We start from the raw sequence: 26,789 nt of genomic DNA on the forward strand, positions 1-26,789 counted from the left end.
CTTTCCATGTGGTAGTACAAAACCTGCTTTCAGTCTGATGTGTTTTGCAACAAACCGTCTCTTAGTGACACCTGGTGTTTCCCATTCCTTGATGTAAACCGATTTTGTGTGTGGATATTCCTCAAGCAGCTTGTTCTAAACAGTGAGCATAGATACAATGTGGCCAGTTGGTGGGTTGTGCAGATCGGTCTGGAATGACAAGTGAGGCTCAGCAGGGATGACTTGGACTATCCTGTGTGTTTTTTTGTCAGCCAGTAGGTGCATGAGGGCATGATTTATTTGAGGACAGATCACTGGGAGGGGTGCTGAACACTGGGTTCCGACTACGATGTGCACTATTAAAGTATTTGATTGTCAAATTAACGTGAAAATTGTGCTGTTTGTCAAAAAATTGCACAGTACTATAATGTTGAGTTTAATATGATTGTGTAAGGGCATGTGCTTCGGTCATAATGCCAGAGGTTGACGCAATGGAGAAGACTGATTTTTCTCAAGCAATAAACTGTCTTGAAATATTTTATTCTTATAGTGAAGTTCAGTCTTTACTATCCCAGAACATCTCAATCATTTTTGTGGTGTGTGTCTAAATGCTGATCCGTTTCTGTGAATGGCGTATATATGCATAGTCTTGACAAGGCAATGGAGTGCGCCAGTACAAATTCTTAACGTGATATCATTCTCCGCAGTTAACATTTCCAAATTAACAATGTGGTGTGACTCCTCAACTGAGAGAAAAAAAATGTCTTGTCTGTAACTCAAAGACACTCTGCATTACCCAGTGATCCATTGGAATATTGCATTCTGATGATCCAGATATCCGAAATTATTCTGAGTTAAGGCATTACTGTCTGTGGGCTTGTACTGAATGGGGATCCCCATTCAGGCTGGACCCTCTGGTTGCTGAGTCCGAATGCAACTGGGAGGATGTGTCACTGTAGAATTGTACTAACTGGGGGTAACTCTCAGATACGAATCTCTGACCCAGTATTCTTGCCTTGCTGCAAGTATTTGTAAGTGTCGTATTGTAGTAAGTGTGGAGCAATAACAGGAGACTTCCTGTTATTATAATTGCAAATATAATTGGGAATATATTTCAAATTAGAAATGCATTGTGCTACACACAATTTCAGTGGCAAAGTGAATCGGTGATCATCTTTCTATTCGAAGTTCACCAATTGTGGCCATTGGCACCCACATGGACCCAGATGTGCCTGCCTCTTGTGCGGTTAAGTAGAGCAGATCATTTTCCACAGCTGTATCGGCACTATTCCCCACCTTTTCCTCCGCCTCAGCGATGTCTGTGGTGGCGTCAACTCGTGCTCACACGAGGAGGTTAAACAGTTCCTCAACTTCACTCACACGTTTCGTTCTGACTTTTCAATCACCTAGATGATCTCAGACGTCTCCCTTTCCTTCCTGGACTTCTGCACCTACATTTCTGGCCACCGACTCAACGTGGGCATTAATACAAACCAACAGACTCCAACCGCTACCTCGGCTGCTGCTCCTCCCACGTACCCCTCCCGTTAAAAGACGACCCCTTATTCGCAATTCCTCTTCCTCTTCTGCATCTGCTCCCAGGAGGAGCAAGTCCAACACAGTTTGGTTATCTCCTTCTTAAAGATGCAATTTTCACTTCCTTGTGGCCTTTTCACTTCCAATGCATCTCCTGCAATTTTTGCTCCTCTGCCATTGAACTCTAGCCCTCCGACTGCAGCAAAGCCATAACCACCCATCCCTTACTATCCCCTACAGCACCCTTCGGACACATCGCATCATTCTCCGGCACTTGCTCCACTTACAAACAGAAACCACCCACTGGGAAAATATTTTCCTCCCCATGGCTATCAGCGTCCCTGAGACCATTCCATGTGCAATCGCGTTATCAAATCTACGCCCACCGCCAGGCCACACCGCGCACCTATATCTTTCCCCTACTACCGCACGGAGTGCACAAGCTGCGCCCGCATCTCACCCCTCTCCTCCGTCCAAGGCCCCAAAGGATCCTTCCACAACCGACCAAGACTTACCTGGACTTCCACACACATCATGAACTGTGTCTGATTCTCCTCAACATTGCGGAGACAGGACAACAACTTGCGAAACTTTTCAGAGAACCTCTCTGGGACACATGCACTAAATAACCCCACTGGCCCTTGGTTGAGCATTTTAACTCCTCATCCCAATTCACCAAGGACGTGCACATCGTGGGCCTTCTTTATCACCAAACCATAACAACTCGATGCCTGGAGGGAGAATGCCTTATCTTACACTTTCGACCCTGCAACCACACGAGATCAATGTGGATTTCATCAATTTCCTCATTCCCCTCCCCCTACGTTATCCCAGAGCCAAACTTCCAATTCGGCACTTCCCCCTCAACTCTCCTACCTGTACATCTTCCTTGCCACCTATCTGCTACACCCTCTCATCCGACCTATCACCTTCCCCCCCACCTTCATCTAACTTTCTCATACCCAGATACCTTCGCAGCCCGACGCCTGTAACATGTATAGCTCTCTCTCCCGGCCCACATGCCTTATTCCTGATGAAGGGATTAAATTCGAAATATCGATTATCCTGACCCTCGTATGCTGCCTAACCTGTTGTGCTAGTCCAACACCACACTCTTTTGCTCTGATTTCCAGCATCCTCAGTCCTCACTTTCTCTCATGGCTGTTGGAGGTCAATCAGCTCAGTCATTGTACATTTCTGCAGCAGGTCTTCAATGTCTTATCGTCACGAACCCTGCAGCTGCCTCATCATTGCCCTTCCCTCCATCATTATTTTGAAATTAAAGATATTTGCTCGTGCATGCTTAATTTACAGCACCATTTGCAGCTCCTGAACAAGGAACAGGTCTCCGTCCATTCACCGTGAGACAAGATCAAGCTTGGTTGACAGTTGACAAGTAACATTTACATCTCATAGGCACCAAGCAATAACAATCTCCAAACTGTGAGAAATTAGCAATTGGTTTACTATGACACGAAAGTTACTGATTGCCTGATGAGCAACAACCAGGGCCAACCATTCACAAGCAAATGACCTGATCCAGACAAGCTGACGCTGTGGTCACAGAAGTATTTGGGACACTCTAATTACTGTCGCATTGAGCTCCCTACCTGTACCTCCATCCACCTTCCTCATGCTGGAAGCCTAGCTCAGGGTGCAATGTCATTCTTTTCATGTATCTGGCTGAGAGCAGTTCAAATTCCACACCACGTGCAACATTCACAAAGCTCCGTATTGTGCAGGTCAAATCGGCGACTAGTTGACGTACCAATCACCATATATTTTTATTCATGAAGGGGTGTCATTGGTCGCAATGTGTACCCAAACCGTTCTTTTAAGGTACAGTTAAATGTAGTTAAGAGAAGACTCAAAGATAGCAATTTGCGCAAAGATGAAGATGTATTGAGTTTTACTTTTCGACAAGGAAAGAAAGGGACATTAAGAGACTGACCGATGAACAAACGCTCAAAAAGATAGAAAGCAAGAGAAATCAACGAGCCTTATAACCTTCTGCACGTCAAGGACCCCTGAATCAATGATTAGTCTGGAGGTTGAAGTTGTTCCTGGTATCCTTCGCCATTTCGGTCTGTGCTGATGTCCGGTTTTTGGGATGAGACTCCGTGTCTATGATCGAGTATAACAACCAGATACGGATGATAAAAACTGCCTCATAGTACTGTTACAGAAACTAAACTGCTGTCCAGTACAAAAAACAACTCCAGATTCACAGAATGCACAGAGTCTCATAGAAATCTACAGAATGGAAACAAACCCTTCAGTCCAACGGGACTATCCCGAATAGATATCCTTATCTGATTTCGCCCCATTTGCTCGCACTTGGCCCATATCACTGTCAACACAGGCACACATCGAAATGCCTTTTACTTGTAATTGTAATTGTACGAGCTCTGGCAGCTCATTCCATACAGTCACCATCCTCTGCGTGAAGAACTTACCCGATACATACCTTTTAAATTTTTCCCCTTTCAACCCAAACCTTCGGCCTCTAGTTTTGGATTCCCCCGTCCCAGGCAAAAGACTTTGTCTGTTTACCCAATCTAGGCCCCTCAATATATTATAAAGGTTATAAGGTCACCCCTCAGCCAACAACTTTCCAGGGAAAAAACGCCCCAGATATTCAGCCTCTCCTATGGCTGAAACGCTCCAAACCTTGCATCATCCTTGGAATTCTTTTCTGAACCCTTTCAAGGTACCGGACAAACGTCCGGGTAGGAGGGAGAACATAACTGCGTACAACATTCCAAAATTGGCCCAAACAATGTCCTGTACGTCTACAACATGCCATCTCAAATCCGAGACTCAGTGCTCTGGCCAATAAAGAAACGCATACTAAATTCCTTCTTCTCTAACCTATATTACTGAGACTCCACTTTCAAGGAACAATGAACCTGCACTCCAAGGTCTCTTTGTTCAACATCACTCCCCAGGACATGACTATTAAGTGTATAAGTCTTGCGCTGATTTAACTTTCCAAAATGCAGCACCTCACGTAATCAAAATTAATCCAGATCTGCAGCTCCTCGTCCCGTTGGCCCATCTTATCAAGGTCCCGTTGTACTCCGAGGTGACATTCTTCCATGTTTTTGGTGTCGTCCGCAATCTTCGAACGGTGCCTCCTATATTCACATCCAAACATTTTGTACATAATGACGAAAGGCAGTGGATCCAGCACCGATCCTGTTGGTATGCTACTGGCCACAGGTCTCCAGTGTGAAAAGCAACCCTCCACCACAGAGTATATATTCTAAATTCCAGCCTGTTCAGTATCCAAATGGCTAGTTCTCCCTGTATTCCATGAGATCCAACTTTCGATCCGGTCTCCCAATGGAAACCTTGTCAAACTCACTTGACGTATTGCTTGCAGTACTAGTTAGTGCATTAGACGAAAGATGTGAAAGCTTTTGAAAGGGCTCAGCCGGGATTTACTGGGATGTTGCCTGGTATGGAAGGAAGGTCTTACAAGGAGAGGTTGAGGGACTTGAGGTTGTTTTCGTTCGATGGAACAAGGTTGAGAGTTGACTTAGTTGAGTCATAGAAGATAATCAGATGGTTAGGTCGGATGGACAATGAGAGTCTTTTTCCTCGGATGTTTATTGCTATTATGAAGAGGCATAGCTTTAAAATGAGGGTTGATTGAAATAGGACCGATTTCAGAGGTAGTTTCTTTTCCCAGAGAGTATTTGAGGCGTGGAACGCACTGAATGTAACAATTGTAGACTCGCCAAATTCTTGCACATCTTCAAAGGTTATTGTGTAGACATATGGACAAGAATGGCACAGTATAAGTGGACTTCAGATTGGTTTCACAGGGCTGCGCAACGTTGAGCGAAAAAAGCGTCTGTACCACGCTGTAATAGTTTATGTTCCATGTAACGCCTGACTGAAGTCCACATAGATCCACTGCCCCGAGCCTCTTCGTTACTTCTTCAAGGAAACCTCAATCACATCAGTGAGGCATGATTTCCCATGCAAAAAAACAATCATTGCCTGTCACTAATACGTCTTTATATTTCCAAATACATGTAAATCCTGTCCCTCAGTATTCCCACCAATAATTTACCCACCGCCAATGCCAGGCTCACCCGGCTATAGTCTCCTGGATTTTCCTTACCAACTTTCTTAAATATTGGCAGCACGTTCGCTAGCAACTAGTCTTTTGGCACCTCGCCTATGATTATTGATGTCAGAAAGATATCAGCAAGGGGCACAGCAATCACTTCCCTAGCGTCCTACAGATTTATATGGTACACCTGTTCATGTACTTGAGGTTTTATCCTCTCTTATGCATTTTAAGACACCCAGCATCTCCTCCTCTGTAAATGAAACTTTTTCAAGTTGTCACCATCTACTTCCCCACATTCGATATCTCACATGTCCTTCTCCACAGTAAACTCTGCTGAGAAATATTATTTTACTATCCCGCTCATCTTCCACGATTCTCCATATCTGCTGTCTTGTTGAGCGTTGAGGGCTCCTATTCAACCCCGAGAATCCCTTTGTCATTTATGCATTCATTGTCTTCATTTGGATGATCATTAACCCTATTTGCCAAAGGTATCTCATGTCTACTTTTGCTCTCTTATTTTCTACTTAAGTATACTCCGAGTACATTTATCTCTTCTCAGGATTCTGTCGAACTCTGTTGTCTATAACTACCATTGCTTCCTTCGTTTTCTTAGTCAAAATCTAAAATTCTCGAGCCGTCCAGCTTTACTTACATTTATGAGCCTTTCCTTTCACCCGAACAGGATTATACTATCGCTGGACACTCGTCGTCTCACTTTTTAAGGATTCCAATTTTCCAGCTGTATCTTTACCTGTGAATATCTGTCTGAATCAACTTTTGAAAGTTTCAGATTCATACCATCACAGTGGGCCTTATTCCAATTTAGAGCTTCCAGTTTTAGACCCGGTCTGTACTTTTCGATCACTATTTCAATACTGGTGGAATTATGGTCACTGTCTACAAAGTGTTCTCCCATTGTCACCTGTCCTGCCTTATTTGTCAAGGGTAGGTCAAGATTCCACCTTCTGTAGTAGCCACATCCATTCCCTGAATCAAAATATTTTTCCTGACACACTTATCAAATTCCTGTCTACTGGAACCCTTAATACTGTGGCAGTCCCAGTCTGTGTTAGCGAAGTTAAAGTCCCCAACCATAACCTACCTAATACTGTTTCAGATTACTGAGATATCCTTCCAAAATGAGTTTCTCAATTTCCCACTTACTACTTGGGAGATCTATAATACAACACCAATAAGGTGATCATCTTCTTATAATTCCTCAGTTAAATACAAATAACTTCCCTGGTCGCATTCCCAGGAATATCCTTCCAAGGATGGAAGTAAAGCCACCCTTTATCAAAAACGCCATTCCACCTCCTCTCTTTCCCCTCTTTCTATGCTACCTGCAGCATTTGTAATCTAAAATTAAGCTTCAAATCCTTTCCATTCCTGAGCCTCGTTCCTATAATTGCTGTTGTATTGACAGTTATTCTGGTGTCCAGTAATGTTTGAACTCAAACAGCAAAAACTGTAACTTTGAAGATTCCTTGTTTTGTCAGACAGTAGTGTAGGTTTCTTTCTCTGACGTTGCAGTTACTGTCTTTGTCTCCCTTCCGCCGTTTAAAAGTTGTATTGTTTTGAGAACAATGTGACATCTTGTAAAGTAATAATTAACGCTCCTGAAATTCGACGAAATCACCTCCATCCCACGTAGAATATTTCAAAAAAGGAGTGGCGCTTTCAGTCAAAACGTTTTCCCATCGTCCATTTGGATTCATTCAATGCCATGCAGCTTTTCGCTTATCATAAACAAATAGAGCCCTTCAGACCAACCCAGAATCTTTTTCCTCATGCATCTGTTGAATATCATTAACGTTCAGTGCTTCGGTCTATCCTATACAATCCGCATTGATGATTTATGACAGCGTGCGTCATTGCACCAAAGGTAGGTACAAATCAGTGACAGCCATGCAAAGTACGGAAACTAACTGGAAGATGAAAACTACAGTAAAATAACTAACATCCATATGAATACAACAACAATGAAGTGTATCATCTCAGTGCCGTTTTGGGACCAATCCTTGAATCTCCCCCAACCCTGCTCTACAGTCAAGGCTGTGAGGGAACCAATGAGTCGTGCCAAGTGCCTGTATTCCTGAGATCTGATCAAAACTGAGAGGCACCCACAAAGGATTCGCACTTTTATGCTTACGCTAACATCAGTATTACCCATAATTACAATCGCTGTGCAACAACAGTGTAACATGTATTTAATTGTGACCTCAATCTGTCCCACCTCCCATTCTGAGATGTGGATCCTGTTCCAGACGAAGGCCTTAAAACCTGCAAGGGGCTGAGTGGAAAGAAAGGTAATTGCAAGAGTAGCTAGCTATTAGTTAATTAATTTTTGATCTGGTGGTTGGATAGTTCTAGGTACTTTAATTTTAACTAATGATTCTGGTTCATTAACTTGTGTTTTTCTTTAATGCTCCCGAAACATATCCACTAATCACTTCAACAAGTAGCAGGGAAATAGCACCATACATAGACTGACAGTTTCTGCTGCTCTATTTATGTGTATCCGTCTTGTGGATGTCACTACAATATGTTTCCCTGCTTGCCAATTATATGAATGGCTGTATCATTGAGTGCTAACTTGCTGCAAATGCAAGGAACCGCTTTTGAGTTACAATGTAAGACATATTAAACAATATAGCTCTAACGTTCAGGATGTTTTGCCTTCAACTTGTGCTTCCTGCATTTTATTTTACCTGAAAGCCCATTACGACAGAGTGCAGCACGCCCTGAGTCTTAGCTCAGTTTTTTTTTTCCACAGAAGCTAACTGTCTTAATATATTACGACCTCACCTACCCATCTAATTATTCAAAAGCTCAGGATGGGCATAGAGGTGGAATCTGTCTGTCATCCAATGGGCCCCATCAAACGTTCCAGTATGAATTCTCCCAAAGTACATTTTCGTTCATTTCTATGACATTGTGACTGAATGGTCAATCACACTTATTGTCTTGATTGTATTTCTTTTGCCACCTCTTCACTAATGATACCCTCAAAGATTTAATGACAGTTTCTCAACGGATTTTGTGCAAGTGCCTTCTCGTTTAAACGGTGTTTTTTCTGCTCTTCCAAGCCACATTACTTCTTTTGTCAAGTTGGTGCATATGTCTGGGAACTGGTCTCCTGTTCATGTTTTCTACTGCCTCATGCTTGTTACCTCCAAGAGCACGTGCATTGTTTCACACTTTCATCCGGGCACAAACATGATCTCATCAAACGATCAGAGAGATTTAACTAATCTCTCCACATGCGATTTGGATGCCTCGGGTAGTGGCTTGATCACCAGTTGAATATTTTCTAAAATGACAGACAATGACACAAACATTATCAAAACACACCTATCAGTTTGGTGCTATAAACTTCTTCTTCACTAAAATTCATTTTAACCTTCATTAGCATTTCAACACATTATCCTGGTTTTTTGCTTCTGCCGACGAGAGGAGAGGCCATTCTAGACTTGGTGATCGGAAACCAGCCGGGACAGGTATCAGATCTTGTGGTGGGAGAGCATTTTGGTGATAGTGACCACAACTGCCTCACTTCTACATAGCTATGGAGAAGGAGAGGATTAGGCAAAATCGTAGAATACTTCATTGGGGAAGAGGAAACTATGGTGCGATTAGACATCAGTTAAGAAGCATGGATTGGGAACAATTCTTCCATGGTCAGGAGGAATGGGATACAGGAGAACTTAACTGTCTGGATATAGAATTGGATAGTCAACAGAAGACAGCGAGTGGTAGTAGAAGGAAAATATTCTGCCTGCAAGTCAGTGGTGAGGGGTGTTCCACAGGGCTCTGTCCTTGGGCCTCTACTTTTTGTAATTTTTATTAATGACTTGGATGAGGGGATTGAAGATGGGTCAGCAAGTTGGCAGACGACACAAAGGTTGGAGGTGTCGTTAACAGTATACAGGGCTGTTGTAGGCTACAGCGTGACAATGACAGGATGCAGAGATGGGTTGAGAGGTGACCGATGGCGTTCAACCTGGATAAATGCGAGGTGATGCATTTTGCAAGGTCAAACTTGAAAGCTGAGCACAGGATTCAGGATAGGATTCTTGGCAGTGTGGAGGAACAGAGTGATCTTGGTGTGCAGGTCCATAGATACCTTAAAATGGCCACCCAAGTGGACAGGGTTGTTAAGAAAATATATGGTGTTTTGGCTTTCATTAACAGGGAGATTGATTTTAAGAGTCGTGAGATCTTGTTGCAGCTCTATAAAACTTTGGTTAGACCACACTTGGAATACTGCATCCAATTCTGGTCGCTCTATTATAGGAAAGCTGCAGATGCTTTGGAGAGGGTTCAGAGGAGGTTTACCAGGACTGGAGGGCTAATCTTATGAAGAGAGGTTGACTGAGCACGGACTTCTTTCATTGGAGAAAAGGAGGAGGAGAGGGGACCTAACTGAGGTATACAAGGTAATGAGAGGCATAGGTAGAGTTGATAGCCAGAGACTATTTCCCAGGGCAGAAATGACTAACACGAGGGGTCATAGTTTTTAGTTGTTTGGAGGAAAGTAAAGAGGGATGTCAGAGGCGGGTTCTTTACACAGAGATTTGTGAGAGCATGGAATGCATTGCCAGCAACAGTTGTGGAAGCAAGGTTATTGGGGACATTTAAGGGACTACCGGACATGCATATGGTCGCAGAAATTTGAGGGTGCATACATGGGGATCAGTGGTCGGTACAACATCGTTGGTCTGAAGGGCCTGTTCTGTGCTGTACTGTTCTATGTTCGATGCTATTAATCTACATTCCTAATTACTTCATCTGAAACAATTTTGCGGCTAAAGTATTACCACCATCTTAAAACCCAGAGCGCTGTCAAGAGTTGCAGTGGATGGAACATAATCTTACAATATTTTTAAGCAGAAGTAAAATATTTCTGTTTCATTCAGGCACAATATACGTTATTAGTACTTTCTCTCAGATGACCCACAGTTTTTTAAAAAATTGCTACGCAACTAGCTCTAGAAATGTGAAATACCTCATTGTAAATTTTACCAAATTCAATATTGTGTCGTCTCCATCAAATTTACTTCCATTTTTGAGTGCATTGCAAACATTGAGACTGTGTGCATGCACTTTATCGTCTTCCAAGAATTCCTTTAAATTATCAGGTACCTATTGCACTTAATTGTTTTAGAATAACGTCTCACTTGAATTTTTAGATTAGATTAGATTAGATTAGATTATTTACAGTGTGGAAACAGGCCCTTTTGCCCAACAAGTCCACACCGCCCCGCCGAAGCGCAACCCACCCATACCCCTTCATTTACCTCTTACCTAACACTACGGGCATTTCAGCATGGCCAATTCACCTAACCTGCACATCTTTGGATTGTGGGAGGAAACCGGAGCACCCGGAGGAAACCCACGCAGACAAGGGGAGGACGTGCAAACTCCACACAGTTAGTCGCCTGAGGCGGTAAATGAACCCGGGTCTCTGGCGCTGTAAGGCAGCAGTGTTAACCACTCTGCCACTGTGCCACCCACTTTTTATGACTAAGGATCATTGGTTTCGAAATTTCTGACTTTCGGGCTCATTAGTTTAGAAATTCCTGACACTCACGAAAATTAATAATTTTACACTACTTTGACAGCACTGAGATGCCTTATTAATAAATGACTTGATGTGTTGATGGTTGCTCATCCATCATTATGTTGCGACTTTGAATGTCTGCAAATGGGTTCCACTCTTCAGTATCTCCATTTCCTGAAAACACAAACAAGTTCCATCCACTCCACGTCAAGCAGAATGGGTTTATTTGTATTAAGTTTGTACGGATGCAGAAAAACAAAGAGTTGGGATGAAAACGCCGGCATGTAATTACTTCATCCATCTCTCTTCCTTCCTGAAGGAAGGGAAAGCTCATCCCTTTGTTAAATTTGGATTTCCTTACCTTTTTGCACACCGACAATTGCATTTGCAGCATTCCAATGTTCCTATCATAGAACATCGAAAAATACAGCGCAGAACCGGCCCTTCGGCCCTTGATGTGGCACCGACCTGTGAACTGATCTAAATCCATACCCCAACACTACCCCACCATCATCCATGTGCTTATTCAATGATTGTTCAAATCTCCCTAATGTGGCTGAGTCAACTAATTGACAGGCACGTCATTCCACGCCCTTACCACTCTCTGAGCAAAGAACTTGCCACTGACATCTGCCGTAAATCTATCATACCTCAATTTGTAGTTATGCCCTTCGTACACGCTGATGTCTTTCCCCTGGGACATAGACTTTCATTGACTATCCTATCTAATCCTCTGACCATCTTGTACATCGCTGTCAAGTCCGATGTTCGCCTTCTTATTTCTAAAGAGAACAGACACAAGTCTTTCAGCCTTTCCTCATAAGACCTTCTCTCCAGAACAGGACGCATCCTGTTAGATATCCTGTGCACAATTTCCAATTCTTCCACATCCTTCCTGTAATGGGGCGACCAGAACTGTACACAATATTACAAGTGTGGCCGCACTAGAATTTTGCATAGTTGCAGCATTACATTACAGCTCCAGAACTTAATCCATCTACCAATAAAACATATCACACCGTATGCCTTCTTAAAAGCACTATCGACCTGGGTGGCAACTTTCAAGGATGTCTGTACATTGAATCCAAGATTCCTCTGCACATTCATACAACCAAGAATCTTTCCATTGACCCAGTATTCTGCATTCTTGTTATTCTTCCCAAAGTGAATCACATCACATTTATCGCATTGAACTTCATTTGCCACCTGTCAGCCCAAGCACGCAGTTTATTCAAGTCCCCTGCAGCTTGCAACATTCTTCCACAAAGTCCACGACTCAACCGATTTTAGTATCATCTGCAATCTTACGAACCCATCCACCTATGCCCCCGTCTAAGTCATGTATAAATTCACAAAGAACAGTAGTCCTAAAACAGATCTTTGTGGCACATTACTTGTAACAAGATTCCAGGATGAATACATTCCATCAAACCCCACTCGCTGCCTGTTTACAGAGAGACAATTCCGAATCTAAATTGCTACATCACACTCAATCTCATGCTTCCGCATTTTGTGCAACAGCTTACCACGTTGAGCCTTATCAAAGGCTTTACTGAAGTCCTTATGCACACCACATCAACTTTCCTACCCTCATAAACATGTTTGGTCACCTCAAAAACTCAACGAGGTTTGTGAGATATGACCTGCCCTCAACGAAACCATGTTGACTACATGAAATTAAATTGTTTGCTTGCGAGATGCTAATAAATCATTTCTCTAAGAACCCTTTCCAAACCTTTTCCTGCAACAGACGAAAATCTTACTGTAATTACCCGGGTCAGCTCTACTGCCGTTTTTGAACAAGCGCACATCATTTGCAAACCTCCTGTCTTCTGGGACTGAACCTGTAGAAGATGACGACTCAAAGATCAAAGCCAAAGACTCTGTCATCTCCTCGCTAGCTTCGTTGCGAATCCTCAGATAAATGCCTTCGAGAACAGGGGACTTGTCCACTTTCAGTCCTTCCAGATTTGATATATCGCTTCCTTACTAAGCTCGATCCTTTCTCATCTAATATCTCATATCTCATTCTTCTGCTCCACAATAGTCTCTTTTTCCACCGTGAAAACCAATGAGAAATATTTGTTTCGCACCTCTCCGACCTCCACAGGGTACACACACAGCTTCACAATTCTACTTTGACTGGCCCTATTCCTACCCTGGTCATCCTTTTGTTTCTAACCTACCGAGAGAAAGATGTTGAGTTCTCCTTTATTCTAACTGCTAAAGACCTTTTATGTCCTTTCTTTTCTCTTCTCAATTCTCTCTTTAAGTGCTTCATAGTTAATCTGTAATTCTCCATTACCTCAAATGAACCATCTCGTTTCATCGCCACTTAAGCGTCCGTATTCCGCTTAATGCAAGATGCAATTTATGCCGTAAAACAAGGTTCCTTTACCTTATTTCTTCCTCCCTGCCTGACAGAGACATACCTATCATGGAGAACAATATCATTTCCTTAAAGCAGCTCCACATTTCGATTGTCCCCATACCCTACGTTTTTCTTCCCCTTTTCTATGCATCCTAAGTCTTGCCAAACCATCCAAACCATCTGCTCTAAGAAAGTTCCAGTCCATATTTGGAAAGTTGAAATCACCCATAACAACACCCCTGCTACATCTGCAGTTTTCCACAATCTGATTAGCAATGCTACATCCTCTTTTTCCACCCTCCCTGCTCTTTCTAAACGTTCTAAATCCTGGAACACCAAGCAACCATTCGTGTCTCTGTGAAACCTACGTCTGCGTTATGGCCACAACACCATAGCCCCAGGTACTGATCAATGCTCTAAGTTCGTCACTGTTATTTCTGACACTCGTTGCGTTAAAACAGACCTACTTTAACTGAGCCCTTTGTTTCATCACGTGGAAAAAAAAACCCAATACATTCACTACATCCTGTCCGTGCCCCATCTGCAATTGCCCCCCTCTCAGATATGTAGCTCTGATTCCCAGCCCCCCAGCAAAACTAATTTAAATGCTCCCGAACCACACAACCAAATCTCCCTCGCAGGACATTCGTGTCCCTCCAATTCAGGTGGAAACCGTAATTCATGTAGTGATTCCATCTTCCCCTGAAGATATCCCGATGATCTAAGTATCAGAAGCCCGCTCTCCTGCTCCAGCCTCGCAGCCACGTGTAAAGCTGCATTCCCTGACGGTTCCTCACCTCTCTATCTAGCGGCAGCACTACTCTACTCGTCCTGCTTTTCAACTTTCAATCTCGGTCTCTGTCGTCACTTTTCAGATCCCCAATCTCTTTCCTGGTTATGACATTGGAACCAATACGTTCCCTGATTTCTGGCTGCTCACCCTCTCACTTCAGCATCTTGTAAACCCGATTGGCGACATCCCAGACCCTGGAACTGCGAAGGAAAAATACCTTCCGGGAGTCCCGTTCCTGACTAAAAAAACTACGGTCAATCCGTCGAACTGTTGAGTCCCCTACCACTAGCGCTTTTCTATTCTTCCCCCTTCCATTCTGAGCCACACTGCCAGGCTCAGTTCCAGGGACCTGATAACTATGGTTTTCTGCTGGTAGGCCGTCCCCAACCGCAGTATCCAAAACGCTATAGTCATTGCTGAGGGGAAGGGACAGAGGGGATCCCTTCTCTGACCATCCCTTCCATTTATTCCCTTCTAGCATTTGTTTGATATTCCCGATGTAGGATTAGGATTGTTGGACTAGGAGGCAGCGAGTTGTAGATGTTCGTGTCTTTTCTTCCTCGTGGTAAATTTGGTTGTTCCAAATTTAGTTCCAAAGTAGTTGTTGTAGTAATGCCTCTTCTATTTACTCAGAGTATTCGGAGTGTGGAAGAAGTGCTTTTCGGTGTTTTTCAAAAGGTATGAGAAGCAAAACTGTTAGAATTGCTCGTTAAGATGGAGTTAGAGTTACCTTCTTACCATCACCATAAGTAAAGGAGAGATAATTACAACAATAGCTCAACATTTATATTTGCTGGAAATGACATCGGACTATTTGGAGATGGCTAAAATTCAATTGAAAATGACGCAGCTTGAGTTAAAGACAAAAGAAAAATGAAGAGAAAAATAAATGAAACGGCTTGGATTATGATTAGAAACAGAGGAAAGAAAAAGAACAAAGCCCAGTAGACTAACCATGAAAGGTAGAATTACTTTAGCAGTACTAAAAGAAAATGAGAGAGAAGAGAGAGAAAAGAAGACAGAACAAAGGTAGCAATTGAGCGGGTGGGTGTTTGAACATCATAAATGATCACTTAGACATGAAAACCAGTTTAAAAGGATGGAGATGAAGGCTGAAGGTAAGCTTCATGTGGATGAGCGTGAAGATGAGGAAACCCATCGCAGCCAAAGTTCAGGAGAACATCTGTTTAAATATATTCAAGCATTGTCTCAACTTGATGAGAAGGATGGGGAAGCCTTTGTTGTCTTATTTGAGAAGGTGGCTGAAGGGATGAAGTGGCCAGTGACCATGTGGGTTTTGTTGATCCAAACATAACTGATAAATAGAGGTCGTGAAGCACTTGCTCCACTATCAGACGAGGATTCCGGGATGTATAAGAGGGTGAAGAAAGCCAATTTAAATGCATGTGAACTTGGACAAGACGCCAACAGACAACGTTCCAGAAATCTCACGAACGTCCCTGGTCTCACCTGCACTACGTTTGAAAAGATCAACGAAAATAATTTTGATAGATGGTAAGGGCATTAAAATGCAATAAATCTATGATGTGTTAAGAGAGACGATTATTTTGGAAGAGTTCGAAAAATCCCTTCCTAAGGTAGTGAGGAATCACATGGAAGAGCAGAGCGTTAAAACGTCAAGATTAGCGGCTAAAATGGCTGATGTTTATGAGTTGGGTCATAAATCGAATTTTGGCTTCCAACATCAACTACAGTGAATGAGGGACAGTAATGGGAGTAAAGCGAAATCCTCATATGGTAAAGAAAAAATAGATCACGGTGAAACTCGTAAGGATAACTTCCCACAGGGCAAAAAAGCAGAAAGAGAAATTATAAAGCTCCGGTGTCTTCACTGCAATAAAGCAGGCCACGAGAAATCGCAGCGTTTGTTGGTTAGAAAAAAACACGAGGAACACAGATGTAGGAAACCAGGATAAGTCAGTGAATTTTGTTGGAATGCAAATTGAGAGGACAATGGACGCGAAAACTCTGCACCAGAATGTACAACTTGGTCGTAGGTTGGTTCAGGCGGAAGGGGAAGATCGTTTAAAAACATATACCTGCGAAAGTAAAGTTTACTTGCAGAGGTCAGGAAGAGCGGGTAAAGAGGTTCCAATATGCAGAAGCACAAGATCCGATCAATCTTCGATTTTGAAAGTTGAGGACAGATGGGCCTCTAAAGTACCATTACGAGATAAAGTGCTCTTAACAGGATTTCACGGTGAGAAAAGAAGTATTCAACCATGTAGTGTGAGGTTTGGGAGTCCACTGTAAAACGTGGAGTAGTTATGGCAGGAGCACTGGACATTTGCTGAACTCCAGGAGTGTAATTTGTCCTTGCTAATGATGTATCTGCTTCACAGGTAGAAGTTATACATACTGTGGTTGAAAGGTGAGGACAAATAAGAAAGTTGAAGGGGAATTCTCAGAGACCCTGTTTAACAGGAGCGCATTGATAACAAAGTAGACATTTTATCTCACAGCAATTAACTGAGTTGTAGCAGGAAAATCAAAAAAACAAAGCAACTTATCATAAACCATACACAGGGGAATATTGCGAATGTGTTTGAGTGTGATTATGTTAAATATATGCCTTTTGAGGAAATTTAGACCATCATATATTCAGGCAGATAAGAAATGGGCAGAAGTTCATCAAATCGCATTTCCAGTGACTTTTCGAAGAGATATTGGGGTAGCACATGATCTGCCAGTAGGCGTTCATTTCGAGTTAAGACAACTCAAGCTAAAATGCAAAATCGTTTGTTTTTTTTTGCCTGGACTGCACAAGGATGTAATTGAACTTTGCTAGATATGACATACATGTCAGCTAATTGGAAAAACACAGACAGTAATAAAACCCGCAGTTTTAATAATTATTCCTGCTTTTGAGAAACTTGTTCCAAGTGCCTCAATTGATTGCAGATGACCCGTACTTAAACAAAAAGTGCAATTCTATGTTTGCTAACATGAATGAATGACCACGAGATTTCCAGAGTCCATTTCATAGGCAATGTCATAGTTAAAAGGATTGTGGAGGATTTACTCAAACGTTTCACTAGATATGGAGTACCAAGTGAGAAATAGTCAGATTAATAGTCAAACTTTGCATCAGAATAATTCAAAGGCATTATGGACGGTTTAGAAGGGAGTAATTCAAATCTGATGTATGCCAACCAGGATTGCAGAGAACACTCGAAAGTTGGCATCAAACATGAATGAACACACTGAAGGCATACTGTCAAGTCGGTCCAGATAATTGTGAGAAAGAAATACTGTTTGTACGTTTTTCCATCAGAGATGCACCAAATGAATCATCCATTTGCATTAGTGTTTGGGCATGAAGTGAGAGGAACGTTAAAATTATTCAAGGAGAAATTTGTAATTCTTAATTCGGAGACCATATATTTGGACTAAGTGTCAAATTTTCTGGAACGACTAAGAAGATCAGAGGAGTTAGCTAGATTGTATTAAAATGTGTCTCAGCATGCAATGAAACAGGAAGCAGACAATGAATCAAAAAGTCGCCATTTTGCTATTGTAGCTAATGTTATTAATTTTACTTCCAGTGACAGGTACACCATTAAAAGCAGTAGTAGACCCGATCAAGTCAAAAGGAGAAGGAAGAACCAAGATCAGAAAATTCTGAAATAGACATTTCACAAATTAAATTGTACAACGTGGATATTGTTAAAAATTGATATAAAAATTATTGAATCACCTTTCAGAGTACAATCAAAATGACCTGAAATAGTTTTTGCTAACAAATGGGGGGATATGTGGAAATTAGCTGGGAAATACGAACTTAAATATGCATGATGTAGAAATCAGAAATGCTGTTCTGATAATGCACCATCTTACCAGAATAATCGGCACAACTTAAAAAGGAGATTGAACGCATGCTCCAAATGAACATAATAGAATTGAGTTAGACACTGGAGCTCATCCGTCGTAATGTTTCCAAAACCAGATGGTACCTAATAGTTATTTGTTGTCTATCACAAATTTAATGTACTTGGAAAGTCTGATCCGTATCTAATTCCCCATGTGGAAGGCTGTATTTAACGAGTGGGCAAGCAAAATACATTTATAAGTTGGACATGCTCAGAGGGCACTGGTAGGTAACATTGTCAGAGAGAGTGAAGACCATTTTGGTTCTCGGAACGCCGAATGAATGACACCAATTTAAATTCATGCAATTTGTCACGGAAAATGCGCCAGCCATATTTCAAAGACAAACCAAAAAGATCATTGCCGGATTAACCAGTTGTGCAATTTGTATCGGTGACCTGGTGACTTTTAGTTACACATGAAGGAACATTTGCAACATTTATCAGAATTATTCAATCGACTATGGGAGACAGGCTTGCTGATAAATCTGGCTAAGAGTGCATTTTCCAAAGCCCAAGTCATATCCTGTGCCATGCTACGAAACATGGACAAAATACCTCATGAGCTGCAAAAAATGTAGTTTGGAAGTTTCCCATACCATCGACGAAACGAAGAGTACCACAGTTCCTGGGATTGAATGGATTTATTCAGAAGGTCGTTCCAAATTTTAGTTGTATGTCTGCTGTACTCAGTGAGTTGCTGAAGCAAGGCACGAAGATTCAGTGGACAGCGGACTGCCAGAGTATATTTGAGATCCTGAAAGCTCTGACACCCCTGCCTCAGTATTACCCACACCTAAATACGCAAAGCCTTTCCAGATGTCTATCTATCCAACTGATTTGTGTGTCGGTGCTGTGTTCGTTCTGGAAGGCAGGAGAACGTAATACAATCTATCGGGTATTTCTCCAGGATATTGAACATTCAACAGCAGAAGTATTCGACAGTGCACGAAAAGGAGACTTTAAGGTGACGGTTAGCATTACAGTATTTCAACGTTCGTGTAACCAGTAATGGATCTGAGACAATCATATACACTGATCCTAACACATTTGATGATTGTAGAGAGAATTAAGGTCAAAAATGCCAGTCTATCTAGATGGATCTTGGTGTTGCAGCCACTCGATTTGAAAATCGTGCACATGGCACGAAGAAAAAAACATGATAAAAAACATATTGTTAAGACTTGGTTTACAAATGGAAGTGTCTGCTGGCAGCAGTAACGAGCTTGAAATAGAATGTAGTATCGCATGTTTACAGGGTTACAGTCAATGTAACGTGTCTGTATTGTCGTGTATCAACATTCGAAATTTAAGGGGTTTTAAAATGAAGGCATCATTGGATATTGATGTTTCGGTTCTGTTTTCAGTGGGGAGACGTGAGGTTGATGCTCATTTAATACGATTATGCTATTTTTGGTTATTTTTCAAGAGGGGTCATAAGGTCAGATGTGCAGTAATGTCTGAACTGCCATTTAATAATGGTGACTCGATGCTGCCTAAGTCAAAAGTGAATAATGGCTTTCAGTCTTTTTTAAAACACTGTGCAATGAAAGGGGAGTAGCTTAATCTCCAAGTTCAGGATGTTTTCTCGTTTAGGGTTAACTTTACCTGTTCCCAAAAGAAACAGCTCCATGCATATCCTCTCTGTTTCTGACTTGTCACTCCTGTGGAATCCCGTGTCACGTGGTGGTATGTTGAAAATCACCATTGTTAAGATTGTCAGGATGTTAAAATGCCCTGTCATGTTTTTGTTCATATTATGGAAGTCAACCATTCCTGGACAGTGTAGAGTGCTTCAGTGAGCTGTACTGTAGATTATCTAGTGTGGATGTACAATTCTAGACGTAATCTCAACTATGAAGGCTCCAAAAGCAATGCAAGAATTTTGCAAACCATTTTCGAATTGAGTTCATTCTCTTCATGTTTTCAATGATTGCGCGTGTCTTTTTGTTCATGGTATGGTTTTATGGGAATATCCAACCAGTCAGACTAATCAATAAAGCAGAAGAAATCAAATACCACCTACGTCAATAAATCATAGAATACACGACCATATATTTCTCTATGCCTTTTCAAAATGGCAAGGAATCATTCCAGAATGTAAATTTGTTCGCTGAGCTGATAGGTTTGTTCTCAGACGTTTCGTCTCACCATGCCAGTTAATATCAAAAGTGAGCCTCTGTTGAAGCACTGGTGCTCTGTCCCGTTTACTATTTACATTTCTTGGTCTGTTGCGATGGGTGATCTCAATTCCAGTTCATTTTCAGAGTGTTTGGGAAATGGATCCCCATCGATTTGTTTCTTAATGGAGTTCCGGTTTGAATGCCACACCTCTAGGAATTCCCATGAATGTCGAGGATAGCCTGTTCCAGGATGTGTACACTGTCCCTATCGAAATGGTGACCCTCATCATCTCTGTATCAGAATACCATAAGAATTAGTTTGGTGTCTAGTTGATCGTCATGATTCCTTGTGGGTAGTCACCTGCCAGTCTGTTCAATGTCGTGTTTGTTGCAGTCCCTGCAGTGCATTTCATACATAAGCAGAAAGCGGGACAGAACACTGGCACTTCATCGGAGGCTCACTGCTGTTGTTACTAAGCACGGTGACAAAACGTCTGCAAACATATTTCCCATCTCAATGAGGAAACGTAGAACGTGCACCACAAGATGAGCTACAAATCTCCAGAGAAATCACAATTATTTCAGAAGTTCTAACTCATTAAACTACATGTGATATGGAACGACAATCACCTTGTGCGAAAATCTCTTACAGACTGAGCTCAGGCGCAGACAAATATTTATCAGTAACTTAAACTTCCGTTGTTTTTTTTTCCATTTCTCTCTCTTCCAGTTAGTCTGTTGGTGATTCTATTGCTGGCTTGGGGCAACTGTGGTCTTTCTAAATGCACCACTCGCTATCTGGTGGCCATGGCAACGTCAGATCTTCTCTTCATTGTTTTTGATATAGTACTTTACCGATTTCGTTCCTATTATTATCCAAAGTGTTTCCTGGACATCACCCCTGTTTGTACTTTCGTCCATGTCCTGAGCCGTTTGACCATTGACTGTTCTGTCTGGTTCAATGCTGCTTTTGCTTTTGATCGATTGGTCGCCATTTGTTTTCATCAGATGAAAATTAAGTATTGCACAGAGAAAACTGCAATGAGGCTTCTAGCAACAATCTGCATTTTCTTTTCTTTAAAGAACATTCCTTTCTATTTTCGATTTAAGCCTGGAAATATCAGCAACAATATTCCATGGTACTGTTATACCGAATCTAGTTATTTTAAAGACCGTCGGTGGGCAAGCTTTAAATATTTTGCACAATTTCTAGCACCATTTCTCCCATTCACTTTCATTCTTTTTCTCAACGTTCTGACAGTGAGACATATCTTTGAGGCAATTGAGGTTCGTAAGGGACTGTGGGGACAAAGGAAGACAGAGAATGACACGGAGATAGAGAGTCGACGGAATTCCGTGGCTTTACTCTTTGCCATATCCGCCAGCTTCATACTTCTCTGGTTGGTGTATATTCTATATATATTTCAAGCCGGGTATTCCTTACACTCTGCTGCTTTTTATCTCTTTGAACAAGTCGCATATATGCTGCGGAACCTTAGTTGTTGCACAAATGCATTTATTTATGTGGTGACACAGAAAAAGTTCAGAGCCCAGTTAAAGTATGTCGTGAAATATCCCGGCAGCAAAATAATTCAATGGATGAATAAATCCAACTGAGAGCCAACATCACATACAATAGGTAATAGAATGAGAAGGCCACGTGCGGACTGCACCGAAATGAGAATGAGGAGTATCAACACGATAACATTCCTTTTCTAACAGGCGACGAATGATTCTATTTGAGGAGGAAAACGAAAGAGAATGATGGAGCAAAGTCAGTGCAAAATATTGCGAGCAGTGAGCAACACTTAGTAGATATCTGAAACAACAAAAGCATAACTACAAGAGGTACTAGGCATGCCAAAACATCAATTTGTCCCAAGCAATCTGATTCTCTGTGAGTGAATCAGATCCAAAAATAAATGACCTGGAGGCAAGTAGCATTGATCACAACACGCCTGGGAAACTCAATGACAGTCTCCTACTACTCTGCTGCACTGAACTCACTGATCTACACATCTGGACAGAAATTTTTAAAAAAGATATGGATTAAATAAATTAAACAGCATGCTTTAAAAATGTCTGTCTTTTGATTTGAAATCCTTTTTCAGAAATACTTTGATCAGTTTGTTCCTATTTAGTTACCCCGGCCTAACGGTGCCACTCGTTTTATATATACCTTTCTTTCCACGAAATACCTGCTGTGTTGATGAGAGAACCCGAGGGCCAATCAAAGGGCTCACTAATAGACGGTCCGCGGAGGCTGGCATGTGGTTGGATGTGATAGATGAGCCAAAATCCTCAGTTTTTCCACAAGAATATTTTGTGTTTCTCACTAACTCCATCAAGCTCAGCAGGAACTGACTCTGAATGAATCATGTTTGTTTGTAACATCATATTTCAATTTGAGATCAATTTAAAAAGACACTGCATTACCACCAACAATTATTGATTCCATCTGCAACACAGCTCCTAAACCCATCCATGCCTGAGCTTATAATTGGTGAGATAGTCATTCATTCCACTGTCACCTCTGCAGCCAGGTATTGAAGTGCCACATCGGCCTGATGCCAGATTAGAAACTCTGCACATTTACATTGTTTAAGTTCCTTCCACCCTCCTGATTTGTTTTTCCAGCAAATTCAAATTCCTGATCATCCAATGACCGTCGTGATATTCGACATATTAAACTCCAAGTTTTCGTTTTTAATTTGTAACTCACGTATTTAAACATTTCATGTTGTCCGCTGATTTCATGCATTTTTCGGGCTGATGTAAATCTTGTTTTATAAATGCTCTATGATAGTGTTTCATGTTGTATTATGCTGTAAATGTTATTAGCTGCTGTAGGTGTTAATAGCTGCTGTTATGGTTATAAAGTTACATATTGTATTGCAATGCATCAAATGAAATGGCAGACAATAATGCCAGAAGAAAAGGCAAGTCTGAGGATTGGGAACAATTCAGCAACCAGTAAAGGAAGACCCAAAAACTGATTAAAGGAAGTACAGAATATGAATGCAGCCTTCTCTCGAAGCCAAGGTCCTTCTAACGTTCCCAGCCCATTTTGCATCTCATTTGTTAACTCCCCAACAGCAGTCCAAAGCTTACATGAGACAATGTTCATTCCAGCCATGACAAGATATAAATTGTCCATCGTGTTGAGGTCCAACCTGCACCAGAGCTGATCCCATTGCCTCTGAACAATGCTGCCTGACTCCCAAGTCCAATTTCTAGCCACATTTCAATTTCTCAATGCTTGTTTCGATCATCACGAGCCCTTCGGACCGTCACTCAGCGTGACAGCACTGTATTATAGGTTCTGCCTTTCAACCTTGCTGCGAGCTGTCTCAAATTTTCGTTTATTAATAACATCTCCACCATCCTATCGTATTGGTTGCCACCAACATGGAGCAATACCTCTACCGTTTGATCCTGCTCCAGCAGAATTTCCTGCAGCTGTTCTGTGATGTCCTTGACAACTGCAGCAAAGTGGTTATCAGAGCACGCTGAAGGTATGTTTCTAAGTGTAGAAATGGAAGCATGTTCCTCTAACGAAAGAACACAATACCAATATTGCATGCCCACTCTTCTCCCTCTATTTCTGTTCAGATAAGGCGTTTCCTGCTGGCACTGATATATCTGTGTCTGCATTCCTCCGAAGAATCCTCTCCATCATAAGTTCCAAAAGTCGGAAACTGGTGTGGGATTTGGATACTCTTAGTGGACCTTTGGATTTTCATGCATTCCCACTTTGCACGCACACTCCTAAACTATGGTGTGACCACTTAAAAAAATGTGTTATTTCCCTAATCCTCCTATCCTGCATGGGACACAGTCACTCTTGTTCCAGGAAGTAGAGAAATGTTTATGCAGACTATGATATTTCCTGCAGATATGTTTCTCTCTTGGACATTGAAAGTCCCAGAATCCCACATTTCGCCGGGTGACCACTTCTTATCAGTGGAGCTGTCTGAGCAAATTCGAAAGTTTCTGACCAGTTATAACTTGTTGAACCCTTTCCCATTTCGTCTCAAAAAATCTCCTTTCGCTGCATCATGTTAGTAACCAAATATTGAGTGTTGCCCACCCAATGAAAAAAATTGAAAAGTATTCCCTCTTTCACCCAATCTCCCATTCATCAAAAGTACTCTCTGCAACGTCACCGCTTTGAGATCTGTCAATTTCTTCTTGTACCTGTACTACAGCTGCTTTGATAACACAGCACAGAGCTCATTTTGCATCATAAAGACACACTCCTTGCCATTTGGAAAGTTCAGTGTAAGTGCCTAACTTGGGAATAATTGGCACTTCAAACAAGAAGAGTCTCACAATTTATCCAACCATGTGTTGTACCTTTTCTGGGAATGCCTGAGACCAATACTGCAGGTAGAGTTTTACTCTGTAAACTGACATAGGATTGCATTACTGGGGAATGTTTAGAGATCATGCTGTGTATCTGACAGCTAATTTACTTGGACAGAGCAGTAAAAATGAGCCTTCAGGAACAGTTAATTTTATCCTATGCTAAAGATTGCGTGAAAATATACCAATGATGTATTATTTCTCTACAATACTGAACATTAATTGCAATTTTCCAGAAAATTGCTGGCGTGTAGCATGTATTTCTATTCACATTTTCCTTCTCTCTGTGATACCGTTATCTGGTCGTCACATGATACTGTTTCAGGTGCACATCATAATTTCCTGTTCAAACCTGTTAGAAAGTATAGGGAAGGAAACTCTCACATTTCATTGTCATCACCATCAAACTGGTTTCTGCACACTCAGTTCAGATCAGTTGTTCACGCGATACACGTCCATATTACTTTGATGATTATGAAACATCAAATTTAAAAAAAAACTTTTCAATTCTCTATTCGTGACAAAACTTCACACATTTCAATATGACACGATCTGGTAAAAAGATGGATTTATAACTGTGTATGATTTTAGTGAATCTGAGGATCTCCATCTTTGGAACTGAACGCTTACAATTAAATATACAGTTAAAGCTGCAATGCAGGAATCTGTACAAAAAATTTTGTGGCATGGTCATAGAATCACAGAGTCATAGAGCATGGAACCTGATCATTTGGTCCAACAGTTCTCTGCTGAACAGAATCCCAATTTAAAGTAGTCCTACCTGCCTGCTCCTGTCTCGTGTTCCTTTATATATTACCGATTCATGTATGTATCGTGATGACTTTTGAATGATGTCACTCTACCCGCATCCACCACTTCCTCACGACTTTTATTCTACACGCAAACGATGCTCTTTGCAAAACGTTTACTTGTCATGCCTTCTATAAATCCATGTCTTCTTGCCTTAAAAATGTACCTGCTAGTCTTAAAACTTCCCATCCGAGATTCGTAGCATCAGAGAGACGTATAGCACGGAAAATGGCCTTCCAGTCCAGTTTATCCATACCAACCAGATAACCCAATCTATTCCATTTCCATTTGCCATCAATCTGCCAGAATTCCTCTGAGCCCTTTCCTATTCATGGACCTCTCCAGATGACTTTGAAATGTTGTTATTATAGCAGTCTCCATCACTTCTTCTGGAAGCTCATCCCATACATGTACCAAAATCTGCGTGAAAACTTTGCACGTTACATCCCTCTAAAATCTTCCCTTCTAATCCTACACTTCTGCCCTCCAGTTCTGGACTCCACCACCACAGGAAAAATATCTTGTCTATTTTTGTATCCATGCCCCTCATGATTTTTAAAACTTTTTCTGGTCAACCCTGAGATTCTGACACTCCAGGTGAAAACAGCCCCAGTCGATTCAGCCTCTCCCCACAAATCAAAAAGTCCAATTCTGGCAACATTCTTGGAAATCTTGTCTGAACCCTATTAAGTTTAATAATATCCTTCCTGTATGAGGCAGACCAGAAATATGCATAATATTCCAATAAAGAGTGGCCAAATCAATGTCATGTACTGCTGCAACATGAGCTCCCAACTCCTGTCCTCAATGCTCTGAACAATAAATGAAAGCATTCACTATCCTAGCTACATTCGACTCTCCTTTCAAGAAAATATCAACCTGCTTTCTAAAGTCCCTTTGCTCTGCGACACTCCACTTATCATTAAGTGCATAAGTCCTGCCTTACATTTAAATTAATTAAACATCATCTGCCACTCTTCAGTCCATTGGCCCACCTGATGAATGTCTCATTGAAGTGCGAGTTAACCTTATTCGCTGTCCACTGCACCTCCAATTTTGGTGATATCTGCAAACTTACTAACTGCACCACCTATGTTTGCATCTTCCGCACTCTCCCATCTCAGTCTCGAAACACTTCTTACCTCTGCAGCATGTGCCAAAAACCACATCAACACATTATTTCTTATCAAGTTTCAAGAAGATATGTAGCTCAGATTGAGGTTCTGAACGTAAGTTTGCTCGGCGAGCTGGAAGGGTCTTTTTGAGACGTTTCGA

The sequence above is a fragment of the Chiloscyllium punctatum genome, chromosome 17 (assembly GCF_047496795.1).
Source record: "Chiloscyllium punctatum isolate Juve2018m chromosome 17, sChiPun1.3, whole genome shotgun sequence".
NCBI classification, from domain to species: Eukaryota; Metazoa; Chordata; class Chondrichthyes; order Orectolobiformes; family Hemiscylliidae; genus Chiloscyllium; species Chiloscyllium punctatum.